A 14929-nucleotide genomic window follows, 5' to 3' on the forward strand; every position below is an offset into this window, starting at 1 on the left:
TTCACAATAAATTTTGCTATAGAGATTAATCAAAATAGTAGATACTCTTCGTGAATCAGCCACAAAAGGCATTTTTTAACTATCGCTGAAAGTACTTTACTTTTCTTTTAAGAGCTTTATTTTGGGAAAATGTCTTATAAATTAATTCTATTTTGTTTTAATTGATATTTTTTTTTTAATGTTTGATAGACTGAATATTCCAAATTATCTGTCGATTTTCTGCATAAGAATTCTTATTTTGGACATAATTTTACAACAAAATTTGATAATAGATTTACTACACGGTTTTGGGTGGATAGGGAGGAGGACCCATCCTATTACAAACTTGAATGTAGACCAACAGGATCAATCGTTTAATTGTCAGGTTCGTTTTGGATTGTGTTTTGTTTTAACTGCTTGTTTATTTCAGGAGTTTTGATAGCGATAAATACCTTACAAAAATTGACTTTTATGGCGGATCCAAACATTTAAAATTCATTAGCTTTAAAGTTACTTTAGAAAATAGTAACGAGCCTGAGAAAATTTGCTCTATTTAGGAAAAGGGTAATAAACACCCCGAAAACGCATACAATCCTGATGAGAATTGCACCTTTAAATTCAGCATTTCCGAGGACTTATTGCTGAGGTTTCAAGTCCCTATTTATAACCAAAGTTTTTAAACTGAAGTGAAGGAGCAACAGTAAGAAGTAAAACGAAAAGAAATTACGTATGTAAGAGAGATTTGACCCTCCTTAATACTCGCTGTTTGCGCATTTAGTACTTAGTTCTCTTAGTACTTTTGAAAAAGCTTCTTATTCTAATTAAGCGGTTAATTTCTGATTGTTTTCCAACTTATGCCAGAAATCTTCCCCCTCTAGAGAATTTTCACCAGGAACCCCCCCCCCACCCCTAGAGTGGAAAGTTGCTCCCTTAGAAAGTACTTCCATGGAGGATTTCTCCCGTGGAAAATTCCTCATGAAGAATTTATCTCGTGGAGCCCCCTCCCTATGGAAAGATCCTCTACATGATTTCAACCCGGTGAAATTTTCCCCTGGAAAACTGACCTTAATATCTTGACATGTAAAATTGAATCGGAAAAGAGAAAGTAGGACCAACAAAAAGAGTTTCGTTTAGGAATTTTGGCAAACTTTTCCAGAGTAAATTTCTTATGGAAAATTTGACGCCCAGAAGCTTCCCTCTCAACAGAAAATTATTCCCTTGGAAAATTCCCCAAACAGAAAATGCACTCCCAAACCCTCAATAGAATGTCTGTATACTTCCCAATAAAAAAAAATATACGTAGCAATGGGTGAATTTCGTAACCTACAGACATTTCCCCAGTGGCTCAGGGGGGGGGGGGACATGTTATCCCCATAGACTTAGTTGTTAGTTATATATATATATATATCCGCGTTGTTTTACGAAAACAATTGTCTGAATTTTACTCGTCATGTTGTAGAAACACTTTATTTCGAAAGCAAATACAATTTTTTTCTCAAAGCAATGTTGTGCAAAAGTTAAATTTTGATCTTAAGTGTCGTGTTTGGGGGGGGGGTGTATCCTTCCTCAAATTCTTGGTAACGCTGGTATGCTATCAAAAAAGTAAAGAAATTACGTTTTTTTAAATGTGTAGATTTTAAAGTTGCCCATTAGATCTATTAGAATTTTACATAATTTTTGAAATAGGAATGAAATTCCCCCAAAAATAATGTTGCACGAAGCAACATTAAAACTTAAAACGAACAAAATAATTCTGCATATGAGGGAGGCTTCCCCCTCCTTAGCCCTCGCTCTTTACGCTAAATTTGGCGGTTTTTTCCTGTTCAGATGATAACTGCTCAAACACAGGTGCTGCAACATTGGAATAAGAAATATTGGTAAAGCACTGTAAAAACTTAGATAAAGAAAAGGGGCTGAGGAGGAGGCACCCACCCTCACATACAGAATTGCTTCTGTTCCGATACTTGTTAAATATCCCGACTATATTTGGTTTTCTCTCTATAATAAATCGGGGTTCTCTTTGTATCTCAGTATGCACTCGGAGAAAATTAACTTATCCTGAGAGATATAAACGACACATGCAGGTATATTTTAATGAAATATTGAACATCAAATAGTTCTTGTCAACAAACTCTAGGAAGGAGCGACCCGGCTCATTAGTAAACGAAACTCTAAAAGATGGAATTTTGATACTAATAGATACATCAAAAGAATCGAATTTTTATGATGATTTTAAATACGTAAGTTTCATCAAATTTAGTCTTACCCATCAAGAGTTAAGAGAAAATGTGCCTTATTTTGGAAAACAGGAGGAAACACCCCCAAAAAGTCATAAAATCTTAACAAAAACACACCATCAGGTTCAGAGTATCAGATAACCCTACTGTAGAAGTTTCAAGCTCCTATCTAAAAAATGTTGCATTTCGTTCTTTTTTCCAGAAGACCGATCACGGGCTCGTATTTATTTTTTATTTACTTTTTTTTCCCAGGGGTGATCGCACCGACCCAGTGGTCCTAGAATGTCGCAAGAGGGCTCATTCTGACGGAAGTTAAAAGTTATAGTGTCATTTTTAAGTGACCAAAAAATTGGAGGGCAACAAGGCACCCCCCCAAGCTCATGTTTTCCGAAAGTCAACGGATCAAAGTTTTGAGATAGCCATTTTCCTCAGCATAGTCAAAAAACTTAATGACTATGTCTTTGGGGATGACTTACTCCCTCACAGTCCCCGGGGGAGGGGCTGCAAGTTACAAACTTTGACCAGTGTTTACATACAGTAATGGTTATTGGGTAGTGTACAAATGTTTTCAGGAGGATTTGTGTTTGGTTTTGGGTTGAAGTAAAGGGGTTATGTGGGCGGATCTTATCACTAAGGAATTTGTCATGGGGGAAGAAGATTTCCATGAAGGGGGTGCAGGATTTTCTAGCATTATTTAAAACTTAAAACAATGAAAATATAAATATGAAAAAGTTTTTTGAAGTGAAAATAAAGAGTAGCATTAAAACTTAAAACGAACAGAAATTATTACGCATATGATGGGCTCATCTCCTCTTAAATACCTCGCTCTTTGCGCTAAAGTATTTTTATTAATTTCAATTATTTATTCTACGGCCCTTGTGGTTCAGGGGTCATTCTTAAGGAATTGGGACAAAATTTAAGCTTTAGTGTAAAGAGTGGGGTATTAATGAGGGGGCAAACCCCCTCATATACGTAATAAAAATATACGAATTTAGAAGTTTGTTATGTAAGCTAATTCGTAAGTTATGTATATTTTTTACTAATGAAAACGTTCGTAAACATTAATGGTTCTAGTTGCCTTTTTAAGTAACCAAAAGATTGGAGGGCAACTAGGCAACTCCCCGACCCCTTTTTTCTCAAAATCGTCCGATCAAAACTAAGAGAAAGCCATTTAGCCAAAAAAATTAATATACAAATTTCGTTTTAATTATTCATGTGCGGAGAGCCAAAATCAAAACATGCATTAATTCAAAACCGTTCATAAATTAAACAAAAAAACAAGTTTGTTTTAACTGAAAGTAATGAGCCACAATTAAACTTAAAACGAACAGAAATCACTCCGTATATAAAAGGGGTTGTTCCCTCCTCAACGCCCCGCTCTTTATGCTAAAGTTTTTTACTGTTTTAAAAAGTGGAGTTGCGAGAATGAGTCAAACTTTAGCGTAAAGAGTGGGGTGTTGAGGAGGGAAAAGCCTCCTTTCATATACGGAGTAATTTCTGTTCGTTTTAACTTTTAATGTCGCTCCTCACTTTCAGATAAATAAAACTTGTTTTTTTTTATTTAATATAGAGTAGATATTTTGTTAGGTTAGGTATTTAATATAAGGCGTTTTGGTTGGCATGCCTTACATAATTTTCTGTTCTAGTTTCCATAATTTTTTTTACTAAAATATTATATTTCCTTCATATTTTAATATATATTATTACGATTAACCTAACTTTACTTCTTGAGTTTGGTCTGGATATATAACAAGAACCTCTATTCCTTTTAAATTTATATATATATATATATATATATATATATATATATATATATATATATATATATATATATATATATATATATATATATATATATATATATATATATATATATATATATATATATATATATATATATATATATATATATATATATATATATAGCCCAAGTTATTAAAGTCCAATGCATTCTGTACCCATTAAATGTCTTTGTGGCTATGATGATGGTTTTCATAGATAATAAATTATCCTTATTATCCCTAGTATATTAGCCTTAGCGTACTTTAATCCCCAGACCTATGCTCAGGGGCTGATTTAGTCCTGTTAAATATAAATGCATGATTATTGAACCTTTCAACAATGCTAAACAAAATGGCTATATCAAACTTTTGATTGAGCAATATTTGGGGGAAAGAGGCGTGGGAGGGGGGCTAGTAGCCGTTCGTTTTTTTGATCAAATACAAGGGACATCAGAAATTTTAATTCTTGTTCAAAGGATCGATCACCCCATAAAAAAAACAACAACAAGAAATTAACATGCATCCGTGATTTTCCTTCTGGCAAGTAATACAAAATTCAACACTTTTGCAGATAGGGGATTGAAACCCACAGTAGGGTTCACTGATACGCCAAATCTTATGGTTTGATTTTAATTAAAATTCTTTGACTTTTAGCGGGTCGGTCCGCCCTCTGTCGAAAATCAGGAAAATTTTCACAGTGTTTTATTCTTTTATGGGTAAAACTAAGCTTTATGAATTCTATATATTTGAAATCAACATAATAAGCCAATGATATATAGATTAATATCTAAATTTTGCTCCTAGTTTCGGTTACTATTGAACATTGTAGCTTCATTCTTACAGTTTGCTACCACAAAATATTTTATATGTTAGCACATAAATCCAAAAATTTGAAGAACAGGACGTCATCTGCGCTTATTAGGTGTTTCAATTACAAATAAAAGAATATGGAGAATTATTGGGTTTCAATTAGATATTAGAAGTAAATATTAAATTCATTAGAGAATTCCCAGAGTAGACCCCCCTTCCCTTTCTCCCAACTAACTTCAACCATCAGTTGTAATAAATCGATTGTAGTTACAATCGATTTAATCTACCTAGTTATATTACAAACCCTATTATAAAAAGTGTTGAGTCCTATTTTCTTTTTCAATGATTTTTTTTTTATTTAGAGAATTATATTTAATGTATACCAACCTTCTTATTTTTCAATGAATCCATCTCTGATCTATTTGCAGATGTAGTTGGTGTATTCATATCCACCATTCACCCCACTTTCAAAGGTTCTAGCAGAAGAAATTCTGATTTAGAACTGATAGATTAGAGAGAAAAAAAAAACATGAATATGAAGACAAAAATTCGACATGAGCAAATGTTCTGAAATAGGAAGTATAGAACATTTTTGTAATTTTGAAATTAACTTGGTTCGCCTATTATCTTGATGATAACGATTTGGGGTTTATATGTGATATGGATATATGGTGAGAAATCGGAAATTTCAAAGGCGGTATATTTGTGTAAATACTTATCTGGAACATATTAGAAACTGTGATGAATCACCCTTTTTTCTTCTTTTTTTATTAATTACCTTCTTGTGTGATTTATTCGATTGAACCATGAATCCACGTGGTATATTGTGAAAAATCAGTAGATTTAGGAAAAAACACTAGTTTTAGAACAATAATCACTATAGACCATTAGCTAAAAGAAAATCACTAGACAACATAAAAAATCACTAAAATAGTAATAAATTACTAGGGATGGCAACCCTTTCTGAAACTGTTACCATTTACAATGCAAATATTTGAGGCTCTTGAATTAAGAGCCAATTCAAATAACAAAAAAGGACGTATTTTAAGGAAAATGAACTGGAAGGAAAGCTGACTTTTGTGTATGAAAATATGAAATTAGTTTTTAGTCCACCTGCTTTTCCCCAAATGACACATTTTCATTGAAATACGCTTTCCTTTTCACTCTCGCAAATTAGTTTGCTGATTTTGTGAAATGTCCTAATTTAGATGAAAGGAAGTGCATTTCCCAGGAGGTTATAGACGCGGATAACAATTATAAAACAGTTTAACATACCAAGCTTGAGTATCAGTTTAGGCTTCAAACTCACAGTAGAGAGAATATACAGTAGCGACTTCTTTTTTCCAAACATGACACATATTTCATACCGCGCGTAAAGACTTTGAGCAGTGTCCTCACAGCGTAGTTCAGTTGCTCACCAAAAAAAAACAGGTTTTCCATAAGCTCATCGTGATGTGTACATCGGAATCGTGCGTGCGCGAAGGCGGGGTATGAATCTTGTGTGGTTTTAGATCCGTGCGACATATTCTTAATGGAGAGTACATTGCCTAGATGTGTACAGCCTTTGTCGCTTCTGTACATTCTCTCTACTGTGCTTCAAACTGGAAATATCTCTGTGTCAGTTGTGATTATTATTTATTATTAGTCAAAAAAAAAAATACATAACAACAATAATAATAAAGATCCTAGAAAAGAACTTGTTAAGGACCAAAACAACAACAAAAAATTGAAAATGAAGAAGAGAGAGAAAAGAGAAAACATGGGTAATTAAAGCAAATTGAATAAACATTTAGAGAAATATAATATCAAGATTTTAGTATATTTTTATATAGCGTCCAAAAACTTGTTGATAGCTCGTCACTGGAGGGTATTAAATTCCATTGAAGTATAGAGTTATAAATTTGGGGATCGCTGGGCGGAACTAGAGATACACTTGGGGACAATGAAGGAACGGTTGGATGAACGGAGACAGTGGCCTTCAGAATTATTACTATTAAAATAAGATAATAAGTGGGGAGGAAGATTTTTATGGAAAGCGGAGTATGAAAGGGATAGATTTAATTTTTTGATGATTTGTTCCAAAGGGATAATACCAAAATCGGAGTACAAGTCCTTGGTGGGATATAGTCGTGGCAACCGAAAAACTGCTTTGACGGCACGGTTTTGAGCAGATTTTAATTTATTGGCAACTGAAGGATAAGTATTGCCCCATACAGATCCGCAGTATGAGATATATGGGTAAATAAAAGAATAATAAAGGGTGACAAGAATATCGGGAGGAAGAAAATAATTCACACGATTAATCATACTTACCTGTCGCAAAATTATGGCTCTGATATAGGACACATGTGTTGCAAATGATAGGCAGGAGTCTATGTGGACACCAAGGAACTTGGTAACTTGGACCTGCGGGAGGAGATTGGTAGAATATTTTAGGCCAAGTGCTGGCTGAGCTTAATTTTTTTTGTAAGGGGTTCGAAATAATACCACCTGACTTTTCTTAATGATTAATAATGATATTTGATTGTCTCTGTGAAAAAAGTGTGCTTCCTAAGTTTATAGCCGGACTTTTTATCATGCTCCTCTAATGGATCCTATCCCCCTTATTTTCCAGCAGTCAAATTTTGAAACTTTTATTGATATAAGCATTTAATTATTCTTTTTTGTTTTTGTCTCAAATCTTACTCTGGCTGGTTAGGGTAGGTTCAAAGCTAAGAGCAAGAGAGAGTTTGTGATAGTTTGACATCATGAGTTGCCCTGAAGGTTTCCGACGAAGAACTGATGGGATTACCGGAAATGGACAACATTGCCAATTTATTAGGAATCCCTAAAGTCACTTTAGGGGGGAAAAATATTTGGTGGAAAAATGAACACTATTCAAATATGTGACCACCTACAATTCTTGTGTCACTCAATCAGTGAAGAAAATACTAATTTGCTAAGGAGAGAAAATGAATGTTTAAAAAGAATAGATTCCCTACAAATGGGAATAACCAAGGAATTTCAAATCCCTCTCACTGTTCCTCCAAACAACCCAGTGAAATCTTATTCTAGTGCTGTCAAAGGCAACCAAACTTGTTTCCTTATTTTAGAGCCCACGGAAAAAGCCCATAATGCTGAAAATACGGCTTGGTCCAAATCTCGATAAAGAGTGAACTCTTGAAAGCACAACACTAAAAAAGTCGTTTGTGAAGATTAAAAAAAATGGTGCTAAGAATGTGTCGTCAGGCCGAAACGGTAAAATAATCCTGGAAATGGAACCACGGCGAGACCTCGAAACTGCAATGTCGGTTTTCTCCAGTAAATCAGAGACCACAAAATATATTCCTAAAGAAGTAAAGAAAAGATTACCCCGAATGATTTTATATTATCTACTTGATCTTGGTGAAGCCAACGATTACGTTCAGTATACTATAGAATCAAACAAAGCAATTGCAGATCTAATCAAAAATGGTTAAACGTTAAATATAGTTACCATTTTCAAGAAAAGACAGTCTCACAGTGTAATATTGGAAATTGGCCCAAGGGTTCGTTTCAAATTTTAACTGAAAGTGGTATCAAAGTAGGCTTTTTGATGAACTGCTGTGAGGACTATACTAACTTGACTCGCTGTACTAAGTGTTGTATGTATGGTCATACATCATCCAAGTGTACGGGATCTCAAGCTTGTTCCTGGTGTGTGGGAGACCATACTTATGAAAATTGCCCCAAATCTTATTCCAGCCGTCCATCTTGTGTATCTTCTTATAAAAAGAATTTTGAATTCAAGCCGCATATATCCTTTGAATTGTCTTAATACCCTGTCGCCCGTCAAATTAAAGAGATGTTATCTAAAAATGTACTCTTTTCTAAAGTAATGCTAATATTCATGTTTCTAACTCTTTAAAATTCCTGCGAGTTAGCCTCCAACGTTCCTTCGTGGAATGTTCACAGTTACAGAAATCTCTAGTAAAATTAAATCTATTTATTGTTTTACATCAAGAGCCGTATATTAGCAAGTTTAGAAAAATTTCTGGTGTCAAGGATCAGTTTAGAGCTTTCTCCAAGTTTGACGAAAAAAAGAAATTCTACAGCGCAGCAGTACTTGTAAAAAAAAGTCCCTCAGATGTGATTTACAGTACGAACAGTCAATGAATCAATGTGTTATCGTCTTAGTCTATTTAAAGTGGCTTTAATTAAAAAAGAGCCCGCTTTGGCTATCTAACGTTCCTACTGACACAAAAGGTAAAAAACAGGAGTCTCACAAAGCGACCTTATGAAATTGACAAAGAAAATCACGCGTAAATCTCTAGCACGAGAATTTCGAAACAAACAAATCACCGAAAACCCTTCCATCGAACTGTAGAAATTTGACAAAGCCAGTTCGATGCTGGCACAGGTAATGCATCACTCCATAACGATCACGAGTGTTATCGTCTCAGTCTAGTTAAGGTACCTTTAATTTATTTTGCTATCTAACACTCCTAATGAGACAAAAGGTAAAGACCTGGATGACTTCATCTCCAGTAGCTCTTTAGTAGTATTAAAGGACGTGGATTCACCCAATTATGATGGATCTTATTCCATTCCTGATTTGTCTCTAACAAGTGTGAGGCTTATCAGATATCGGGAAAATTGGCATACTCTTAAAGGATTATCCTTCTCTATAAGACCATTAAAATATTGCGTTTAAGTTGTCGCTTAGTCCTACTGTACATGTCCCTATCGCTGATTCTAGTTTTTATTTTATAAAACCAACTGGAGTGCTTTCAGTGCTTTTTTGTTGGATGGTGTTGATGATATTTATACTATGACCCTGTCATCCCAGCCCTGAATAGCCCAAGCTATAAAATTTATGACAACTTTAATCCTTAAAGCTATGTCTGAATTTACCCCTGTTTCCTCTGCTAATGCCAAGAGGTATGCTAGGTGGTGGACTGAGGAGCTAAGTCTTCTTAGAAGAGAATACCGCCACCTTCAACGATTAAGTAGACAGTATCCGTCGAATGATAGTGTAAATAATGTAAAAGTACTAAAGAAAAATACAAATCTGCAATCTTAAAAATCAAATCAGAGGACTAGAACAATGTTTTATTAACCAAAAGTAGCTCTGATCCTTGGCACACAATACATAAAATATGCAAATCCAATAATGATATTGAACGGCCCACTCGCACTAAGAAATATGACGGAACATTCACTACCTCAGTGACTAATTCAGGAGAAGAACCATTTTCTAAATGGTTTCCTCGCGACAACAAATTCTGTGACAGGGATAATCATAGTAATCTTAGACAAGAAGCTTCAATCGTATTAAATAATAGTGAAAACGATGTAAATGAAGTTAGTCTAGACGAACTACAAGAAACTGTAAGGCATACTAGCTCATTGAAAGCAGCTGGCACGGACGGGATCCTAAATTTAGTTTTAAAAAAAATATTGCTTTGTTATCACCTATTATGTTGAAAATTTTTAATAATTTTCTGAAACTGTCATATTTCCCCTAGTAATGGAAAGTTGCAAATATCCTTGTCATTAGTAAACACAATAAAAATAAAGATGGTTGTTTTTCTTCCTAAAACTTAAAACGAACAGAAATTACTCCGTATATGAAAAGGGCTTTCCATCCTCAACGTCCCTCTCTTTACGCTAAAGTTTGACTCTTTCCCTAACTCTACTTTTTAAAATACTAAAAAACTTTAGCGTAAAGAGCGGGACGTTGAGGAGGAAAAGCCCTTTTCATATACGGAGTAATTTCTGTTCGTTTAAAGTTTTAATGTTGCTCCTTACCTTTAGTTAAAAAATCTTGTTTTTTTAAATTTAATTTCTGGACATTTTTGAATTAATACATGTTTTGATCTTGGCTCTCCGCACATAAATAATTAAAACGAAATTTGTATATTAATTTTTTTTTCGTTTAAATGGCTTTCTCATAGTTTTAATTGGAAGATTTTGAGGAAAAAAGGAGCAAGGGAGTAGGCCTAGTTGCCTTCCAATTTTTTGATTGCTTAAAAAGGCAACTAAAACTTTTAATTTCTTACGAACGTTTTCATTAGTAAAAAATATACGTAACTTACAAATTAACTTACGTAACGAACTTCCATATTCATATTTTTTTATTGCGTATATGAGGCGGTTCACCCTCTCGTCAATACCTCACCCTTTACACTAAAACTTAAATTTTGTCAAACTTCTTTAAGAATGACCCCTGAATCACAAAGGCCGTAGAATAAATAGTTGAAATTACTAAAAATATTTTAGCGTAAAGAGCGTGGTACTACGAAAAGGTAAACCCCTCATAGGCATAATAATGTTTGTTAGTTTTAAGTTTTAATGATGCTCCTTACTTTCAGTTGAAAAAACTTTTCATATTTTTTCACTGTTTTTTTTTTTTAAATAATGCTAGAAAATCCTGGCCCCCTTCATTGAAATTCTCTTCCTCCATGACAAATTCCTCCATGGAAAGATCCTCCCACGTACCCCCTAACAACTTCTCCCCCCCAACCAAAAAAATCCCCCTAAAAACGTCTGTACACTTCCCAATAGCCATTACTATATGCAAACACAGGTCAAATGTTGTAACTTGCAGCCCCTCCCACGGGGACTATCTCAGAATTTTGATTCGGTGACTTTGGGGAAAAAATGAGCATGGGAGGGGGCCTAGGTGCCCTCCCGTTTTCTGGTCACTTAAAACGGGCACTAGAACTTTTAATTACCGTTAGAATGAGCCCTATTGCAAAATTCTAGGACCACTGAGTCGATACGATCACCCCTGGGAAAAGAACAACAAAAAAACAGAAAAACAAATAAACACGCATGCGTGATCTGTCTTCTGGCAAAAAATACGAAATTCAACATTTTTGTTGATAGGAGCTTGAAACTTCTACAACGGGGTTCTCTGATATGCTGAATCTGATAGTGTGATTTTCGTTAAGATTGTATAAGTTTTAGGGGGTGTTTCCCCCTATTTTCTAAAATGAGGCAAATCTTCTCAGGCTCGAAACTTTTGATGGGTAAGATTAACCTTGATGAAACTTATATATTTAAAATCAAAATTAAAATGTAATTCTTTTGATGTAACTCTTGGTATCAAAATTCCATTTTTTAGAGTTTCGGTTACTATGGAGCAGGGTCACTCGTTACTACAGTTCGTTACCACGAACTGTTTGATAGACCTATTAGCTTGTTGTCTAATGTCGGAAATTTTTTTTGAACGATTAATTTTGAATAGAATTGATTTCTTAAGTTTAACAAATGGATCTCTGATTCCCAATTTGGCTTTGTAAGGAATAAATCAACGATAGATGCATTAGATAATATATTGTCAATTTGCAAATATTCTTTCAATATTTACCTATTAGCTTGCAATTGTGGAAAATAATAAAAATCCAAAATTGTTCACGTTGTGCTTGTTTTTTATACCTGGAAAAAGAAAAAAAAAACAAAAAAAAAAACAAACAAATAAACACGCACCCGTGATCGGCCTTCTGGCAAATAAAATACGAATATCCAAATTTTTATAGATAGGAGCTTGAAACTTCTACAGCGGGGTTTTCTAATGCTCTGAATGCGATGGTGTGATTTTCGTTAAGATTCCGTGACTTTTATGGGGTGTTCCCCCCTATTTTCTAAAATGAGGCAAATTTTCTCAGACTCGTAACTTTTGATGGGTAAGACTAAACTTGATGAAACATGTATATTTAAAATCAGTATTAAAATGCAATTCTTTTGATGTACCTATTGGTATCAAAATTCCATTTTTTAGAGTTTCGGTTACTATTGAGCCGGGTTGCTCCTTACTACAGTTCGTTACCGCGAACTGTTTGAATATTAAAAGGTGCGTTTGATAATGCTTGGCATACGGATATTATAAAAAAAGTTGATTGATCAAAATTACCCTGCTGGTATTTTCAAACTATTTTATAGTTATTTGAGTGATTGATTTGTCTACTTTGAAAGTGCCACTTCTCTCAAATTAGAAAATTCATGCCCCGAAGGTTGCATATTGTCTCCATTCCTTTGGTCTATAAAAATAAATGATTTAATTGAGTTAAATATTGTCATTAATTGCAAAGTTCAAGCTTACGCAGACGAAAGATAGATACATAGATAAGTGTATTTCAAAAACCCATGGGACATATACACACAAAAATATAAATAAATAACAATAAAGCAAGGAAATTAAACAACAGTATGAATTACAAACACGCACAAAACAGAATACAACGCGAAAATGCCTAATCTAACAACAAAAGAAATTAGTCATATGAAACTTTTTCTTCTTATTAAGGATTTATCTATATACACCCCACTCGAAATATTGTGGTTGGGTTACTATTTTGCAGAATACCCGGAAGCATCAAATTAATCCCATGCAAGTAAATTTCCCGTAAATCCAAATCTTTCCGATTTGACCAATGTTCATAGTTGATTTCTAAAGTGATATACTTATTATTTAGATCGTAGTCCTTTTTTATTTTCCTTTCTAGGTTTGTAATGTTTATTCCTCTCCTTTTATTTATTTTACAGTTTTGTATTTGTAGATGTGTAGTTGTAGATGTGGGTTTCCGCTTCAGTCACTAATAAATTATCGGTCTATACCAAGCTTGTTTGTAAATTCGAGAAATTGCCTATCTAGATCAATTTATAGCTCGATGATGGGGTATAATTTATTTTTTCTTAAAGTATGCTTAGGAGTGGTTCCTATCTGATTTCCGGTCAAGCTGCACTGCAATATTAAATTTTTATTACAGAAAATTTACTCCATTTTTGAGTGAGCATTAAAAAATTTTTTAATAAAATTTCCCTTTATTCCAAAATTTTCCGCAGAAAGGCATAGGAAATCTTTACTACCCTAAATAGTTGAAGATTAATAAGGAGATCTCCTCCACATCTTTCCTATTTTTTACCATTCACTATGTAAGCGTATTTTTGGACACGCTATATTTGTATGGTATATTTCAATAATTAATTTTAGTTCATATATCAATTGCTTTATATATGATAAATTTTGTTTTCAATTAGTCTGTAAGGTTTGTTAGCCTAGTTCTTTTTTTTAATTGATAAATGAAGTGGATTCTGATACGCTTGAGATTGTAACAGAGGCGCCATTTGGGCCAAACCTTGGGGTGGGCATGGGGCGTTTGACGGAACTTGAGACTTTTATTATGAATCTAACCTTCTTTCAAAGTTTACAATGATTAATAGCAAATAGCGTAATTACCCCAAGGGTCGTCAGGTAATTACGCTCTTTGGCTAATAGGGGTGCAGTTAGTTCAAATCATTTGAACAGAATGGATTATGTTGGATATAATGGATAATTATGGCCGAAAAAGGGCCCTTTGTGGTGGAAGCTTGGGCCCTCCTGGAAAATCACCCCTGACCCCCCCCCCCAAATGGTGCCTCTGGATTGTAATAGTCTTTTAAAGCCTCTTGGCCTACTCTGTTCCTTATTTCGATTAGGAAATAATCACAAAATGATTGTTAGTCAGATCGTAGAACATCATCCCTGCTGCGGATAGATTTTATATTAGTCACTAATTTATTCAGCTTAACCTTCAGGTCTTCTCGTCTAATTATGTTCATTCAATCGCCCTTCTTTAACAACAAATCATATGCAACACTATAGTCATAATCACCAAAATCATTGTTAGTCAGATCGTAGAACATCATCCCTGCTGCGGGTAGATTTTATATTAGTCACTAATTTAGTCAGCTTAACCTTCAGGTCTTCTCGTTTAATTATGTTAATTCAATCGCCCTTCTTTAACAACAAATCATATGCAACACTATAGTCATAATCACCAAAATGATTGTTAGTCAGATCGTAGAACATCATCCCTGCTGCGGATAGAATATATTAGTCACTAATTTAGTCAGCTTAACCTTCAGGTCTTCTCGTTTAATTATGTTAATTCAATCGCCCTTCTTTAACAACAAATCATATGCAACACTATAGTCATAATCACCAAAATGATTGTTAGTCAGATCGTAGAACATCATCCCTGCTGCGGATAGATTTTATATTAGTCACTAATTTAGTCAGCTTAACCTTCAGGTCTTCTCATTTAATTATGTTAATTCAATCACTCTTCTTCAACAACAAATCATATACAACACTATAGTCATAATCACCAAAATGAT

General features: G+C 34.1%; 1 protein-coding gene across 1 annotated transcript in view; it reads left to right on the top strand.

The window, feature by feature from the left end:
* LOC136028747 (angiotensin-converting enzyme-like) overlaps positions 1–14929 on the top strand; it is a 109826-nt gene that overhangs the window by 87048 nt on the left and 7849 nt on the right. The gene's annotated exons all lie outside the window — the stretch shown is intronic.

Source organism: Artemia franciscana, chromosome 7, assembly GCF_032884065.1.
Source record: "Artemia franciscana chromosome 7, ASM3288406v1, whole genome shotgun sequence".
NCBI lineage: Eukaryota > Metazoa > Arthropoda > Branchiopoda > Anostraca > Artemiidae > Artemia > Artemia franciscana.